The sequence below is a fragment of the Periplaneta americana genome, chromosome 2 (genome assembly GCF_040183065.1).
Source record: "Periplaneta americana isolate PAMFEO1 chromosome 2, P.americana_PAMFEO1_priV1, whole genome shotgun sequence".
Taxonomy (NCBI): domain Eukaryota; kingdom Metazoa; phylum Arthropoda; class Insecta; order Blattodea; family Blattidae; genus Periplaneta; species Periplaneta americana.
This window is the reverse complement of record NC_091118.1, coordinates 76,519,032-76,535,805: the sequence shown is the minus strand read 5'-3', so window position 1 is coordinate 76,535,805 and position 16,774 is coordinate 76,519,032. Positions and strand designations below refer to the sequence as shown.

Genomic DNA, 16,774 nt, shown 5'->3' with positions numbered 1-16,774 from the left:
AATCTACTTTAGGGAAATTGTCTCTGACCACTTCTGCCACACGATGAAATGCATGCGCCACACAAGTAAAATGAGTCAATTTAGGATATACAACAGATAATGCTTGTCCAGCTTTGACCATATAAGGGGCAGCATCGCTAATAAAGAATAACACATTATCGTACATAATACCCTTTGGCCACAGGATACCCATAGCTTCGTTGAACAGTTTAACTATAGTTTTGTTATTGCACTTTTCTAGAACATCACAATGTAAAAGAATTCGTTCAGAATATTGTTCACTTAACAAACCGATAACTACATTACCAACAAGTCTACCTTCTTTGTCGGGAGTCTCATCAATGGAAACCCAAATTGAACTATCTTTAATTTCATCTCTTATCTTCTGTATTGTCTCATCGTAGATGGATGGAGCATACGTCTTCCTAAGTGTTGACTCATCCGGGATTGTATGTTGAGTATATTTTTCAAGGAATTCCCTGAAGACCTTATTCTTTAGTTTGTAGAGAGGAATATCAGCAGAGATGAGAGAACGGCACAGGTCGATGTTAAACTCAGATCTTACATTCGATGTTGTTGGTTGTGTTAAAAACAATTGTCTCTGCTTGGAATTTAGTTGTTTGTTGGCTTGATGTTTACTAGTTGTAATGTGTTGTTGCACCAGGAACTTTTGTGTAGATGATACTGCACACTGACACAAATTACAAAATAATATTTTATTGTCAGTTGATAAACCATCTTCTTTAAATTCTGAAATGTAACTTGTTAGTTTTGATTTTAAATTGACTGAATGACGTACTTTTGGCATATTTACCGTCTTTATAGTATGATTTACAAAACTGAACCTATGTGTACTCTGACTGGCATTTAACTGTTGAGCTGCACAACTGAAGTCTGTTAAAAATTTTAAATTAAATTAATACAGTTTTGTAACTTACTTTCCCATTGTTGATAGGACTGCTAATTTTCAAATAACTCTGATGTTAAAGGGATTACTGAACATGTGTTTAAATCTCTATTGTTGAAATGTATTTTTAAAAGTTAATGGAATTTTGTTTTGTTTTATTGTTAAACCTAATATAATATGGACTGTTTTATATGAAATATGGAAAATATATGGAAATTAACGAAAATATGTACTAAACTCTAAAATATGGAAAAATATGGAAAATAAAAGTAGGATTTTTCAACCCTACACATTGTGAAACATAAAGATAATGCAAAATATAAATTATATTAGCTTTATAAGTAAATATGTATTTACATATAAATCCTTTCCCTGGTCATGAGCATGCAGTGAAATGGCGCGAAATCTGCAACTAACATTTACTACTCTAACTACCATAATATTAAAGACAGAATTTTGCAAATTTTACTGTGTAAAGTCAAAATCCTACCGATTCAAATTAATGCCACTTCATTAGATTTAGATTACTACTTTGGTGTGAGAATTTTTTTTAAATGAATAATTTTCTAAGGACTTGCTGAAACATCCCATTACATTGGTACACACTACTGTAAAACTACTGGTACCAAGACTTCCAATTTTAGCACTCATTAAGGGATTAGGTATAGCTTACAGCAGTAAAATTTTTGGAAATATTCAACATTTTTTTCCTCCATTACTGTATCTTGTACAATAATGAAAACTGGTATGTATAAAAAACCACTGTCCTTCTGTTATATGAAAAAAATATTTTTACGGTTAAAAAAATATATATACTTTTTTTTTTTTTTTTTTTTCAAAATTCAAATTCAGTTCACTGTGCACTGATGAAGCATTTCCCTCATAACTCAAAAACTTCTTAATTTTTTTACGTTCTCTCTCTTTTATTTTATTGCTGAAACTCATGTTTACAATATCATGGTCTTTCAACTACATTTCTTTAAATTTTTTTTTTTATTTTGTGTAATAGAAAATACTGATTTGACCATTTTTAAAATGAATTTATTTTTATCGGACAATCTATCAAAGGTAGAGAAGTAATCTTGCATCATAATATTATAGATATGATAAGCATAAATGCATACAAAAAATTTCATCACAGGATGTTGGATAGTTTTTTTAGTTATGCGGGAAACGCATCATCACTGTACAGTGAACTGAATTTTGAAAAAAAAAAATGTAAATAATTTTTTAAACCTTAAAAATATATAAATATATTTTTTCATATAGCAGAAGGACTGTGTTCTACACATACTAATTTTCATTATTGTACCAGATACAGTAATGGAGGAAAAAAATGTTGAATATTTCCAATATTTTACTGCTGTAACTGTACCTAACCCCTTAAATAGATCCAGATATATATATGAAACTGTAGAATTATTTATTGTGGTGGATATTTAGTAATTTCATAATTGTTTAAATTCTTATTACTAAAAAAAATAATATTTAACCCAGCATAAAACTTTTATAAACTATGTAGCACAATTTTGAAGCATTACAGTATAGTCATAAAAGGGTGTGCAAAGTTCCAGTTCTATAGACTTAATAATTCACATGTTATGTGTACCTAAAGATGAAAAAAAAAGTTTGCGGAAAACTGCCGTTAAAGTTTGTGTAACACACACCTCTGTTTTAAAACATTCCAGGACTATATTCTTCATTCTGCTGGCTCACCTCATCTTCTCTCTTCTCCTTTTTCTGTTTCCTTTTTCTATGCTGCCTTCATTAGTGAATTCTGCATTTGTCCTTTGCGCTTGTTTAACACAGTTGATGTCGAAGTCCCTCAATGCTCTCATCATATTATCCCAAGATTTAATATCTAAATATTTCATATAGACCTAATTTTTTTTTTAATTTATTAGTGAATTCGCTTAGGAAGGCTTATAAATTATATAATCTTTTTTGAGGAAGATGCACTTTCCAAATGAGAGTAGAAAAAAAAATCGAAATTTACGACCATCTGCTCTTAAGAGCGCCTCCCACTCCTTACACTAATGACCCATCATGACCCACCGTGTTATGACGGTGTTTCCAAATAGCCCCTGTAGTTGAAAAAGGTCTAAGTAATTTCCAGTTAATCCTTCCATCATCACTCTGTTACTGTTATCAAAGGTTCTCCAAAGAATTAGGGATGGTGTCAGTCTGAACTTATACTTCACAGCTTTTACGGGTAAAAGGAAATATACAAACTGTTCATTGACAGTGATATTATTCATTCAGTCTTAGTCCTCTGCTCAACGGAAGATTCTTCACTACATTCTCCAATATTTCCTCTTTTCCGTTTTCCTCTTAGTCTCCGCATACGATCCATATTTTAATGTTGTCTATCAACTGATATCTCCTTCTGTCATAAGTATTTTTCCCGTTCACCATTCCTTTCAGTACATCCTTCGATAGGCTGTTTCTTCTTAGCAAGTGACCCAGCCAATTTCTGATCAGTCTCAGCATTATTCTTTCTTCACTATTTATAGCACAACTTCATTTTTTATTCTGTCTGTCTATTGCACACGCTCAATTCTTCTCCATATCCACATTTAAAATGCTTCAGACGTTTCTCTTCACTTCGTCATAATTTCTATGTTTCTGCTTTATACAGCGCCACACTCCATACAAAGAACTTCACTAGTATCTTCTTTTTCCAACGGTCTGCAGAGAATGCTTCTTTTCCTGTAAAATATCGAAGATCGCTGAGCTGATTAACATGTTTTCGACAGATATACTACAGAACGCCGAGTGAATAATAAAATAACACTTTCAGTATCGTCATCCACAAAAGGGGCGGTGTATTTCTATCCCCCCTAACATTCTCTAACTACCACTATTGTAGTTTCGTCACGAACAGTACTATTACAACTAAGTGTTCGTCAATTGGAACGTTTCGACGCATGTGATCACGTGGTGTTTGAGCCATGATTTAAGCACTTCGTTTCGTTATGTGATGCTGGTGAAAGCGTCTTCTGAATTACCTTGATTAATTTTATTCTGTTCCAACTTTTATAATAATAAACATTACGTGCCATGAGTCATCTGATTGAGGTTCTGGCTGATATACACTTCTATTACCAGGCAGTACACCTCACTTGATATGTGTCGGAGAAAGAACAATTGTTTGTATGCATCTGAAGTCTGACTAGTGTAATATGTAGCTAGTGGGCGATGTATGCAATGGAGGAGGAAAGGAACTGGCCACCGTACCCATTATCTCCTGGCCTAGTTGCCTCATAAGTGGTGCCTTCTTGGTATCACTTGTGAGGTTCAGACCTGTCTTCGGGCAATTAACTAAACAACAACAACGTGCCATGAAATGTGAATGTACATACGTCAGGTTTTGCATAGACAAATTAGTGTATTAATTTCTTGTAAATTGCTTTTAGCTGATTGTACGTGGTGATCTATTCATAGCGAACGTTACTCTAGTGCAGAAGCTTACTATTAAAGGTTGTAGAGCAGGCGTCAGCAAATTTGTACTCACGATGACATCACTAAACGCAAGCCGCAATACATAAGATGTAATATCAGTCGAGGAGTATAAAGAGCACTCCGTTCGGATCCGAGTGACGGACTCTCAACACAAGTATCTGGCGTAGATTACACAATATTCATTTATAGATGGACAGATTATATTTTATTTCACCTTTATTTTTACTGTGCTACAACAATCTATGAAAACACGTCACAAATTGCCACTCTTAATACAGCTCGTAAATGTTCGTCTGCTATTAACGATCTTTGTTTAGATATTGTAAGTTTTCGTCCAGAAAACAAGTGTTCCGAAATATACCTACTGAATATAGAGTCAAACATAGCAGCTATGTAGGGTAGCGGCAGGCAACTTATGATAGGACTTAAAATATTTTCTGTGGAGAGCATTTGAAATAAATCTAAATCAGTCTGATGTGTTATACAATGCCAACGTTTTATGCCCTCACTTACTTCCAGCTCTCTTAATAACACGTTACACCATCTAGTAGACTTTTTTGAAGTCGCATTTTGAGTCTCGTATGTTACTACAGATACAAGTTGCTTTATGTTCAGATTCATTTCTTCTATATATTTTCTTCATGCCTGGAATAACTCCTCTCCTGTTGTATTTCCTTTAAGTGCAATGACATCGAGCAAATATTCTTATATAAAGAGATCTTTCGTAACTCCGCTAGTGAACATTACCAATTCTATTATATCAATATCTGTTTCCACCTAAAGCGAGAGAGTAGACCACTGTTTATGAATCTTTGATTTTATTTCTCGTTCAGTTAGTGTTTCATTATCCCTTATCCTCCTTTGTATTTTCGTGTGGATAATTTAATACTGTTAAAAACATCAGATTATTCGGGTAATAATGTTACCAACTTTATGCAGACGTGTTTTAATGAACTATCCTTCATTATAGCATTTCAATAATTCCAAAGCAATAACATAACTTGCATGGAGTTCCCTTTGACTCATAGATTGTTTCATCATATTTTAGTACCGGAACTGTTATTTGAATTTAGTTTTTTATGTTTTAATTGCTTCGCCCTGTCCAGCCCTACGAAAAGAAAATTATTTTTATCCCTATTTTCTACTCTATACATCTCCGTATACAATTACATTGGATATGTTCATGCTTACTAATGACTTCGTGATAACCTTATGACGTGTCGTAATATCGCTAGATGTTTTATTTATAAGTGCCTATTAGAATTTTAGAACATACGAGGCGTCTACATTGTCACCATATGCACAACAAATATACTGTTCCTCCCATTCTTCCTTCAACACACGTTTCCGAACTGACGTTGAAGGTTTTGAGAAAGAAAGACAGTTTACTGCGATGCCCCTGCGACGTCACTATTGCTAGTTGGTCTTTACAAATTGTTTAATAAGGTGTAGCTTGATTTGAAGAGGGGGAAGAAGCGCATCTTCACTAGCTAAAGTTTCTCACGCTGTAACTTAGAGTCTATATCTTTTTCTCCCACTTTCCAATTTCGTTATTCTTTCTTGTGTAATGAGAATTTCTGTGACTATTAAACTCTCATAAGGAACACCCATAACTGGTAAAGCCTTGTTACATAAACATATTGCTACTTATTTTTTAAATACTGACACTAATCTTTCATTTATGCTCATTGTGTCTATTTAATGTAAACATATTTTTCAAAATATATGATTCTGAGAGCATTATATTCCCATTGTACAGTAGAACTCTCTTCAAACTAATTTTGGAGGCGTCTATAAAAAGTCTCCAGTCCGGTGGGACATAATGAAGTTCAGAGCTCTCATTAAGCCACACACACGCAGTTGCAGAACGTCATATTGTTGTCTTTTGTCACATGATATACCCAGATCGATAATCTCCAGTTTAAACACAAACTATAAAACTCAATTATTTTTATTGATTTAGCAATGACTTGCACATTAACGTAATTCAGCAGAATAATAGAAATGTCAACAGTTTGATATGAAAACAACTGAAGCACAAAAGTTGATGTTGCTAAACGTTCTTCCAGCATTTGCCTCTATTTATCACCAACCAAAAATATAAGTTAAACATATATCGTCGGTTTCTTGGTAAACGTGACCAAGTCCAAAATGCAAAATTGTTGGGAAGAGGTATTTAAAGGTATAATGAGCCATCCAAAGATAACTGTACTTTAGATGTAATTCGTTATTTTGAAGATAAATGTGCTATATTATTAGTTTTTAATATAAAATTGTCTTAAATTTTCATAATGGTTGGAAACCTTCTATGTGACTTGGTCACTACTATCAAGAAACCGACGATATGTTCATATAATAAAAAAAAACTATGATTGACAGCGAAATTCTGGTTTAGATATGACATATTTTCAACTAAGAAAAATGACCCTTGTAGAACAGTGTAATTAGAACAATATTATTGAAACAGCAGAAATGAAAGTATTAAGGAGAATAAATTGTTGGAAAAATGAGATTTGACCATGTCAGAAACTAAAACGTATAGAAGCATGTAATAACCAACCTGTAGGACAATGGGTGCTTAGAAGATAGAGAAGAATGAAGTGTCCATATTAATCGTATGAAATAAAGTAGACTTGTTCGAATCGCCCGAAGTATAGTTTCAGATTTTGGGTTGATGGTTGCAGTAGAGGTGTTGGTTGTTTCTTGTACCGGTGGATACTTGTCGTCGTTAGGCTGTGCAAGGAGGAAGAAGCATTAGTCCACCAAAAAAGAGATGAAAAGATAGCGTATGTGGGTTAAACAGGATTTTGTCCTAAGTTTTAAAGTGAGAAGAAGTTTCCTTCCTGATTTTGGAAGGCTGACTTACGAGAATCCCCGGGGACCAGTCTTTAAGTCAACGTATCTCGTAATTTTCAATTATACCGGGTGGTGGCAGAGCGGTGTAGTGGAACTGCGGATAGCTTTGTTACCGTCTTCATATTACGTCACAGATCATTAAAATGGTCGTCGGGTGGCAGCCCTGTCCTCTCTTGAGCCCTGATCGATAGTCGGGCGAGCCCTGGTGAACGTTCTTAATACCAGGCAGTGAATCTGGAAGACCGTCTCGGCAGACCGCTGTTACGTTTGCCGCAGAAATAAAAAAGGGTTGAGTTCTTTCAGTTCCATCTTATGTTACAGAGGAGAAGAGATAGTCACCCTACCCCTATCAGAGTACTACTAAATCACGTGCATGCATGCCGTCTAAAGTACATGTATAGTTTCAGATTTTGAGTTGATGGTTATACTAGACTTATTGGTTGTTTCTTGTATCGGTGGATATTTCAATCATTAAGATGTGAAAGTTAATGCCCTAAATATTTACTAATGTGTGCGCTTTTGTAATCTTAGATTTATGCCATTGATAAATTGAGCTGCTACTTATAAATGTATACGAATGCTGAATGAATACAAACGCACACTCAGTAATAAATTGAAGCAGAAGTCTTTTGTTGTCTAAATTCAGCGGTGAGTTGCATTTGAAGGTGGGGGGGGGGGAAGACACAAAAATTGCAAACATTTTTTTTTTTTTTTTTTTTTTTTTGTAGTCTTAACGCCCAGTACTATTATTTATTATATCCCAAAATAGTTTGATTGTATTATGCTCCTAAGTGCTCTTAAAATTTAAATGTTGAAATGCTGCGTTCCTTCATAGAAAAAAGTTTGTACTGTTATGTCCATCCGAATGGTTATGTCGCATTCCGTTTCTACTGGTCCCTCTGTAAAGACTATTGACTAGGCTGTTAGGCTCTTTCCTGAAAATATCTGTACGGAATTGGAAGTTTACATATTATAAAATTGTTTAAAATAATTTAAAGAAAAGCCCCCCCCCCCCGTTAAGTAACTATCACGTGAAATAAGCATAGTTATAACACGAATGGCCGTACGGGCTCGTGCGAAGGATCTTGTGTACATGAATTTGTATAATTGTGTATCAATAAATGCACTTCATTCATTCAACTATCACGTGATTTCCCCCGTTTCCACGACTCTGCGACATAATCATCCACTCGGATGGACACTATCTTTAATCTGCTCATCTCTAAAAAGTATCAGATCGATATAAACTGTAGTTTTTCGAAAATTTGGGTGGAAATTAGTAATTTTTTACGTTACATATTCCGGTGAAAAATGAAATTCCCTTCGTTAAAAGTTGTTTAAAAATAGCGAAAATAAAATAAGTTGTTTCTAGTAAATATACAAAGTTTAGAGCTCCTACCTCTAAAACTTTTGATGTTACAAGAATTTGAATAAGACTACGTTTTTACATCCGTTCCCCTTAATAAAATCAACATAAAGTTGTATTTTGGGAAACTGCGTCTGTTGTGTAACATTGTTTTCTTTAATCGTGATAAATTTACTTCCACGTCACAATAGAACGTGTAAAAAATTAATGATATTGCTGTTTGTGAGAAATATTGGATAACAACAGAGTTAATGACTTTATTGCCAAGAATTCGGCCTTAGTTCTGTTAACAATAATAAAAACATAAATAATATTGTCCGTTTCACAAAGGCATGCTTGAGAATTTGTCTTCAACAATGTCTTGAATTTCTCACATTCCTCGATATGCAGAAATTTACTTTTTTTTTTTTTTTTTCTTTATTACCTTAAAAATGTAATATCCTCCAATCGATAATATAAAATAAAAAGGTGCATTTACATGTTCTACCGTGTAAGAGTGACTGCGAATAATATAAAACATTAATGAATATATCATCGAGGATCAGTGTAGGCCTATTAACGTTTAATTAATTTTTTCTTCCTCCTGAAAAATTTGCTGTCTACTGTCACAAAGGAGGTTGCATAAAATCAACGACGATTTGTAATTTTTTTTTTCCAGTTCCTTCAATAATTTGTCTGCCGTTTTATTTAAAAACTTCGGCTATATTGGTAAGATTTTGTGGGAAATTGTTTGGATATTAAATTTCTTGGGGTTGATATTAATGAACTTTATAAGATATAGGAAATATGCAATCACATGGAACTGAAAGTGTTTAAATGACCCAAAATTGTAAGCGGTTGTTAGGTAAATTGATTTTTGTACTATGTATATACACGTTCCTGAAGTTAGTTCGAAGTTACGCACGTGCCTTCCTAAACGTTGAAACTTATTGTTATTATGATTTATTATGTTTCGAGTTGTGCACGAGTCTGGAAAGACAGTCGTATGAGAGGTCGTCTAAGCTTGGCGAGAACTACATGTATAATATAGTCCGGATTGTCTTATTTTATACCCATAGGGTTAAATCTAACCATTTCCCTCTATTACTACATATGCTAGTGGATTATAGGAGTCTAATGTTTTAGATGTCAGGTTGAATTTTCTTTTCTCGACTGTGTTTCGAATTTCGGTGTTGACAAATACAACTGGCAGTTACACTGTTATGTTGGCAGCATCGCTTGCCTTTGAAGACGCTGCCAAACGTTCATGAAACGAAAGTTACTAGCGAGTGTTATTTGTAATTCGAACGCAATTATTAATTAATAATTTTAATATTAATAAAAAGGATAGCTTCTATGAGGAATTGAAACATACTTTTGATCAGTTATTTAGATATCACATAAAAATTGTATTGGGGGATTTCAATGCTAAAGTAGGACGGGAGGATATTTTTAAACCGAATATTGGAAAAGAGAGCCTACACGTAACTAGTAATGATAATGGAGTTAGGTTAGTCAACTTTGCCACATCAAACAATTTAATTGTCAAAAGTACAACATTCTCCCATAAGGATATACATAAATATACTCTGACTTCTCCAGATGGATTGACACACATCCAGATAGATCACATGTTGCTAGATAAAATAAGACATAATAGTATAAAGTCTGTGTGATGTATCTTGTCTCACTGTGAAAAGAGAGAGAAAGGAGATATGTCTTACTTCATCTGCGTTGTTAAGGCGATGGGGGAGTGGAGCGGTGCCGTCCATCCATCCAGTGGCGGAAGGGACTAGTTGATACATTCTGTAGCGCAAAATAAAATAACAAAACATCTCTCTTCGTACTGTGTAGTTCCGTCACTGAGCTTGTCTTTCAAGAAACTGAGTTCCGGTAGCCTGTACGATAACAAGATTTTGAAAGGAATCCTGAAAATGTACAACCCTCCTATAATCTCCACCCTCATTTGAAGGGACTTGGTTTTATTGCTACTGAGACAAGATAAACCTTACCAGGTATAGTAGACATTCGAACCTTCAGGGGAGCAGACTGTAATTCTGACCATTATTTGGCAATTGGAGAACTAAGAGACTATCGGTAGCCAAGCGAGTAGAGCAACAAGTTAATATTAGTATTTAGATTCAGTATCATGAAATTAAAGGACGAGGAAACTAAGCAACATTATAAGGTCGAAATTTCAAATAGGTTTGCCATTTAGCAAGTTCCGATGAAGTTGAGGAGTTAGATGTTAATAGCGAGTGGAAAAATATCCGAGATGATATCAAAATTGCAACTGACAGAGCATAGGTTATTATGAAACTAAGAAAAGAAACCGTGATTTGATGGAAGATTGCTGCATGTAGTAGAAAGAAGAAAACAGACAAAATTTAAATTCTTACAGAATCCAGTTGAGGTGAACAGAGATAATTATTTCAATAAAAGACGGGAAGCAAATCGTACATTTAGGAATAAAAAGGGAGATTACTTGAAGGAAAAACTGATGAGGTAGAAAAAATAGTAAAAATAAAAACATTAGAGATTTATATAAGGGCATAAACGAATTTAAGAACGGATATCAGGCAAGGGTAAACGTGATCAAGGATGAGAATGGTGACTTTCTTGCATACTCTTATTCAATCCTGAACAGATGGAAAAACTATTTTGGGCAGCTACTAAATGTACAAAGGCCAACTAGAAATGATCGGGACGAAATTCAAATAGAAACTGCTGAACTATTTGCACCCGAACCCACACTTTCTGAAGTTGAAATTGCGATAGAAAATCTGAAAAATTACAAGTCTCCAGGTATCGATCAAATTCCACCAGAATTAATACAGGAGTGTGGAAGCGCATTATGTAACGAAATTTATGAGCTTGTACTTGCTATTTGGGAAAAGGAAATTATACCAGAACAATGGAAGGAGTCCATATCGTACCTATCTTTAAGAAGGGGGACAAGACTGACTGTAGTAACTTTCGAGGAATATCACTTTTGTTGACGTCGTACAATTTTTTTTTTTTTTTTTTTTTTTTCAATATTCTTTTGAGAAGATTAACTCCATATGTAGATGAAATTATTGGGGATCATCAGTGTGGTTTTAGACGTAATAGATCAACTATTGATCAGATACTTCGTATTCGACAGATATTGGGGGGGGGGGGGAATGGGAGTAGAAGGGTACAGTACGTCAGTTATTCATAGATTTAAAAAAGGCGTATGACTCGGTTAAGAGAGAAGTATTATATGATATTCTTATTTAATTTGGTATTTCCAAGAAACTAGTTCGATTAATTAAAATGAGTCTCGGTGAAACGTACAGCACAGTCCGTATAGGTCAGTTTCTGTCAGATGCGTTTCAAATTCACTGCGGGCTAAAACAGGAAGATGCACTATCACCTTTACTTTTTAACGTTGCTCTAGCAGTGTAGAGTATGCCATTAGGAAAGTCCAGGATAACATACAGGGTTTGGAATTGAACGGGTTACATCAGCTGCTTATCTATGCGGATGACGTGAATATGTTAGGATAAAATCCACAGACGACTAGGGAAAATATGGGAATTTTACTTCAAGCAAGTAAAGAGATAGGTTTGGAAGTAAATCCCGAAAAGACAAAGTATATGATTATATCTCGTAACCAGAATATTGTACGAAATGGAAATATAAAAATTAAAAATTTATCTTTTGAAGAAGTGGAAAAATTCAAATACTTGGGAGTAACACTAACAAATATGACAGTCGGGAGGAAATTAAATGCAGAATAAAATGTGGAAAATGTCTGTTATTATTCGGCTGAGAAGTTTTTATCATCCAGTCTGCTGTCAAAAAATCTGAAAGTTACAATTTATAAAAGTTATATTATCGGTTGTTCTTTATGGTTGTGAAACTTGGACTCTCATTTTGAGAGAGGAACAGAAGTTACGGGTGTTTGAGAATAAGGTTCTTAGGAAAATATTTGGGGCTGAGAGGGTTGAAATTACAGGAGAATGGAGAAAGTTACGTAACGTTGTGTAACGCGAATTGCACGCATTCTGTTCTTCACCTGACATAATTAGGAACATTAAATCCAGACGTTTGAGATGAGCAGGGTATGTAGCGTGTATGGGCGAATCCAGAAATGCATATAGAATGTTAGTTGGGAGGTCGGAGGGAAAAAGACCTTTAGGAAGGCCGAAACGTAAAAGACCTTTGGGGAGGCCGAAACGTAGGTGGGAGGATATTAAAATGAATTTGAGAGAGGTGGGATATGATTGTAGAGAATGGATTAATCTTGCTCAGGAAGGGACCGATGGCCGGCTTATGTAAAGGCGGCAATGACCTCCAGGTTCCTTAAAAGCCATAAGTAAATAAGTTAATATTAATCAATGTTACAGTAATAATAAACAGCATGCATTTTAAAGTGGTAGATCTTATCGGGGTTTCGGAGTCAAAGAAATTAGTTTTTAGGTTAGGTCTCATAAATCCTAAATGGTTTGGTCAAACCAGTGAATTTCATGTTGCAGACAAAATACATATTAATATCATGGGTAGATCAATGAACCATTATGAATAAGTCGTAATTAGTATTATTGTTTCAGTACATTGTGATGTTACCTGCTGTGATATCTGGTTATAGTTGGCAACATTGAAAAGACGGCCATATTATCTTCTTAGGAAATAATCTTACGTGAAACCCACTGTACTATATAGTCTTCCAGGGAGGAAACTGCTATAGCTATGGCAAAATTGATATGCCTTCACTCGTTTCTCCATAAGACCAACAGTGTCGTCCTGATATGATTTTCAGTAGTCTAATTTTGATTATGAAAGTTATTTTTGTTATGTAATAACAATAATGGTTATCCTTATAGTGTGGTGGTGGTGGTGGTTGTTAAGGTGCAGTAAGAGCACTGATGATTATGTTGTTCTTCACTATATATCCTCTAGTTAAAGTAGCGTTTCTTGTGTGGCTGGCAGGATTGACCTGCTTAATTACACGTAATTTACGTCGCTTAGAAACATCAATTTTTTCACGATTTTCTACGCAGCGTAATAAATTATTTTCATGGAAGTAAGTTTAATAGGTTTATACTGTACTACAGCCGTGGCGAAAATGTGATCGTGCGACCTCCAACGTGCATAGCACCTATGGAGGGAGGCGGACACCCGAAGGGGAAGTGAAGCAACTGTCTGACTTATTAAGGGATTTTAATTGTCCTTACGTCAAACACTTAAATATAATTTTATACAGTACAAGGTTACAAACTTGTTTGAGACTTGAAAGTAATGTAATTTTCCCTAAGATAGGTTACTAGCCTTATCGTTAGGTAGTCCAATTGGCTAGATCATGTAAGAAGAATGGGAAATTCAAGAATCCCAAAAATTATGATGCAATATAAACCTAGAGGCCATCGTCGACCAGGAAGACCTTTAAGAAGACTGCTAGATGGGGCCGAAACGGGTCTACAGAGGCCTAATTCGTGAAGGATGATCATGATGATGATGATGATAAGATTACAAACTAATGTGTAGTACGTGTAACGAAGAAAGAAATGAACAAGAAAACATAGGACACATTATCACAACCTGAAATTAACACTTTTCAGGATATCTCTGCGACAGAGTTTCAAAATCAGGAATTGTCACTTACTGCCAGTCGTAGTTGATCACGAAGGTATTTGTCAGTCGTGATCTAAATTTGGTTTTTATATTTTCATTGTTGAAAATAATTTTTCACAAACGTAAGTTGTAGCGAACATGACTTCAACAGAGCAAGCGAAAGAACGAAGCTTCGGATATTTATTTTTTGGCAAAGATTTGAAAAGTTCAACATTTGTCAAGTCCTTAAATCTAGCTTCCATTTAACATCACATTGAAAATCTGAGAGTTTAAATTGAAGAGCTTAGCGCATTATTCGTACATCTGCTGAAAAAGGATCGAAATAATAATAATAATAATAATAATAATAATAATAATAATAATACAACCTTTTAATGTTTCATGAGTGACATGTAAGTATAATGCCGTTTTAATGTTATACAACCGTTTCCTCGTAATACTTGTGAACAAATCATATAGGCTATATTATTTAATATTCTCATCATATTGTCAGAAAAAAAAAATGCGCCCTCCCATCCTACTTGAAACTTTCGATTTTGTAGAGGTACATGGTTTCGAGAGAGACATTGCGACGATACGCCACTCGCAGGCCAGAGACAAATACAAATGGAACGGAGTTTGACTCCAGTGAGTGAGAGGATGGGGGTTGGGTGAAGTAAGAAGCAAGAGAAATGCATAGCTATCATTGCGAGTCACAATGTGCTCGCGAATAACATTTTCGCTACGGCTGCTCTAATATGTGCTTGAAGACGCTTTGTTGCTCTGTTTTTAAATATCGAGCCACAAAATGTAATTTATTTTCAAGTTTTGTGGGAATAAACAAAGTTTGTAATAGAGTATACCTACTACTGAACACATCGGAACTATGCTGTGAACTGAAGTTAACCTATCATTCCATTCTTCTAAAATTTCCAGATATCAGATCACAATAATATGATACGATCGATTTAGAAGTGTGTAGCAAAAGTCAAATGTGCCGTCTCTGGGCAAGTCTCCACAAAGTCTTCGAAAAGACAACAGATTTTGTGTTTTCTCTTTTAATATTGGCCTTTGTGAACACGACGATTTCCTCGGCATTAAAACCGTCTGCACCTTTGGTGACTAATAAACTCTGGGATCTGTATCAGCGCGGCGAGTAACTAAGCAACACACGGTAACACTGTGTGGTGTTGGTGTTTCGTTTCAAAGGATAGAAGAAGTGAAGATTCATTATGAAGAGCTGGATTGAATTACTGCGTGTAATGAGTACTGAAAGTCTGGGGACTCGAGTATCAATTTAACACTTTATGTAATATATTACAGTAAGTTTTGAATTTATTAAATTTTTTGCGTTTATGACAAATTACGTAACTTCCCAATCCTGTTGGTTGAGACGGTGGAAGAGGAGTCGGGAGTGTCTCTGTAAAATTGTTAAATACTGTCCTCGTCTGTCATTTGAACTCTTGATCTCAAATGACTAAAATAATGAACTTAATCAATATAGACATGGGAGGAGATTACCGGAATTCACGAAGTATGAGGTGACTTGACCACGAAATTTAGACGAAATCTCCCAAGAGTTCGCGCTGAGACCTCATGAGTGGTGGCTGGGTTCCAGAAGTTTCTGGAATTTGGATAGGGTTGCTGGGGGGCGAGCACCTCGGTGCCCGGCCCCGGCTGGAGCTGCGCAAAGCTGCCGAATCGATGAGGGTGCGCGCGCGTCTCGGGGTGTGCGGCGACGACAGAGCCAAGGGCTGTTCCATGCGAGCGGCCACTCGGGGAGAGTAGGTCAAGCTGGTACAGGTTCTTCAGGGTGGTAAGAAGTGCGTTCCTGCTGTCAGGGAGGGTTTTCTACGCATATGGTGGTGCTTTCGTGTGCTGGTTGCCGAGTGCGGGGGCATACGCTCGTTGTGGCAACGTGCGATCTCTGTATTGTGCGCAGATAGTGGAAAACCCTCTCTCTGTGCTTTAAAGCAGTGTTTCTCAAACCCGGGTACGCGTAACCCTGAAAAATCTTAAGAAGCATATCCTTTTTCGCGTATTTAAAACAAATTTATTCAGCGAATTTGAGCTAACGCACAATAATACTTTCAATTATCTTATAATTGTCATCTCTGTGTGACAAACTCGGTCATTTTTTAGTTATTTGTTGGATCGTGAGAAAGATTTGGGTTTTGCAGTCTTGCATTTAGATGTAATTTCTCCATTGTTTCGAAATTACTTGTGATTCCGTCCATATTACGAGAATTGAACATAATTATAATCGGTCCTGTATCAAATGCAAGGCTATCCATCCTAGGATGCGCCCCGTACAGGAAACACCTAAGAACCTAACCAAGTAATCTGCCCAGTTGGGATTCGAACTCACGCCCGAGAGCAGCCTCAGACCGTGAATCCATCTCGCTGTTCTCAGAGCTACGCCGATGACCAATAATATCTTAAATTGTGTTTGTCTGTGGTACAAAATATCCGGGAAACTTGCTTTGTAATGGGACTTAATATTATTTGTATGCCAGACATAAAAAATCATATTTATATACGCTGTTGCAAATCATAACGGGCAGAAAGAGACATTTTCTGCTGACGTTCGCATTCACTCATCCGCAGATTATTGAGCCATAGTTTGG

At 35.6% G+C, this 16,774-nt stretch overlaps 1 protein-coding gene across 3 annotated transcripts in view; it reads left to right on the top strand.

Annotated features, from left to right (window-relative positions):
- eIF5 (eukaryotic translation initiation factor 5) overlaps window positions 1–16,774 on the top strand; it is a 227,288-nt gene that overhangs the window by 103,618 nt on the left and 106,896 nt on the right. Inside the window, exon 1 of one of the 3 annotated variants that reach the window (XM_069817992.1) lies at window positions 15,838–15,963. The exons of the other annotated variants lie outside the window; for them this stretch is intronic. The gene's annotated coding sequence lies outside the window, so the exon portion shown is untranslated. Of the gene's footprint in view, window positions 1–15,837; window positions 15,964–16,774 lie in introns of those variants that run through there. 3 annotated transcript variants of the gene reach the window in all.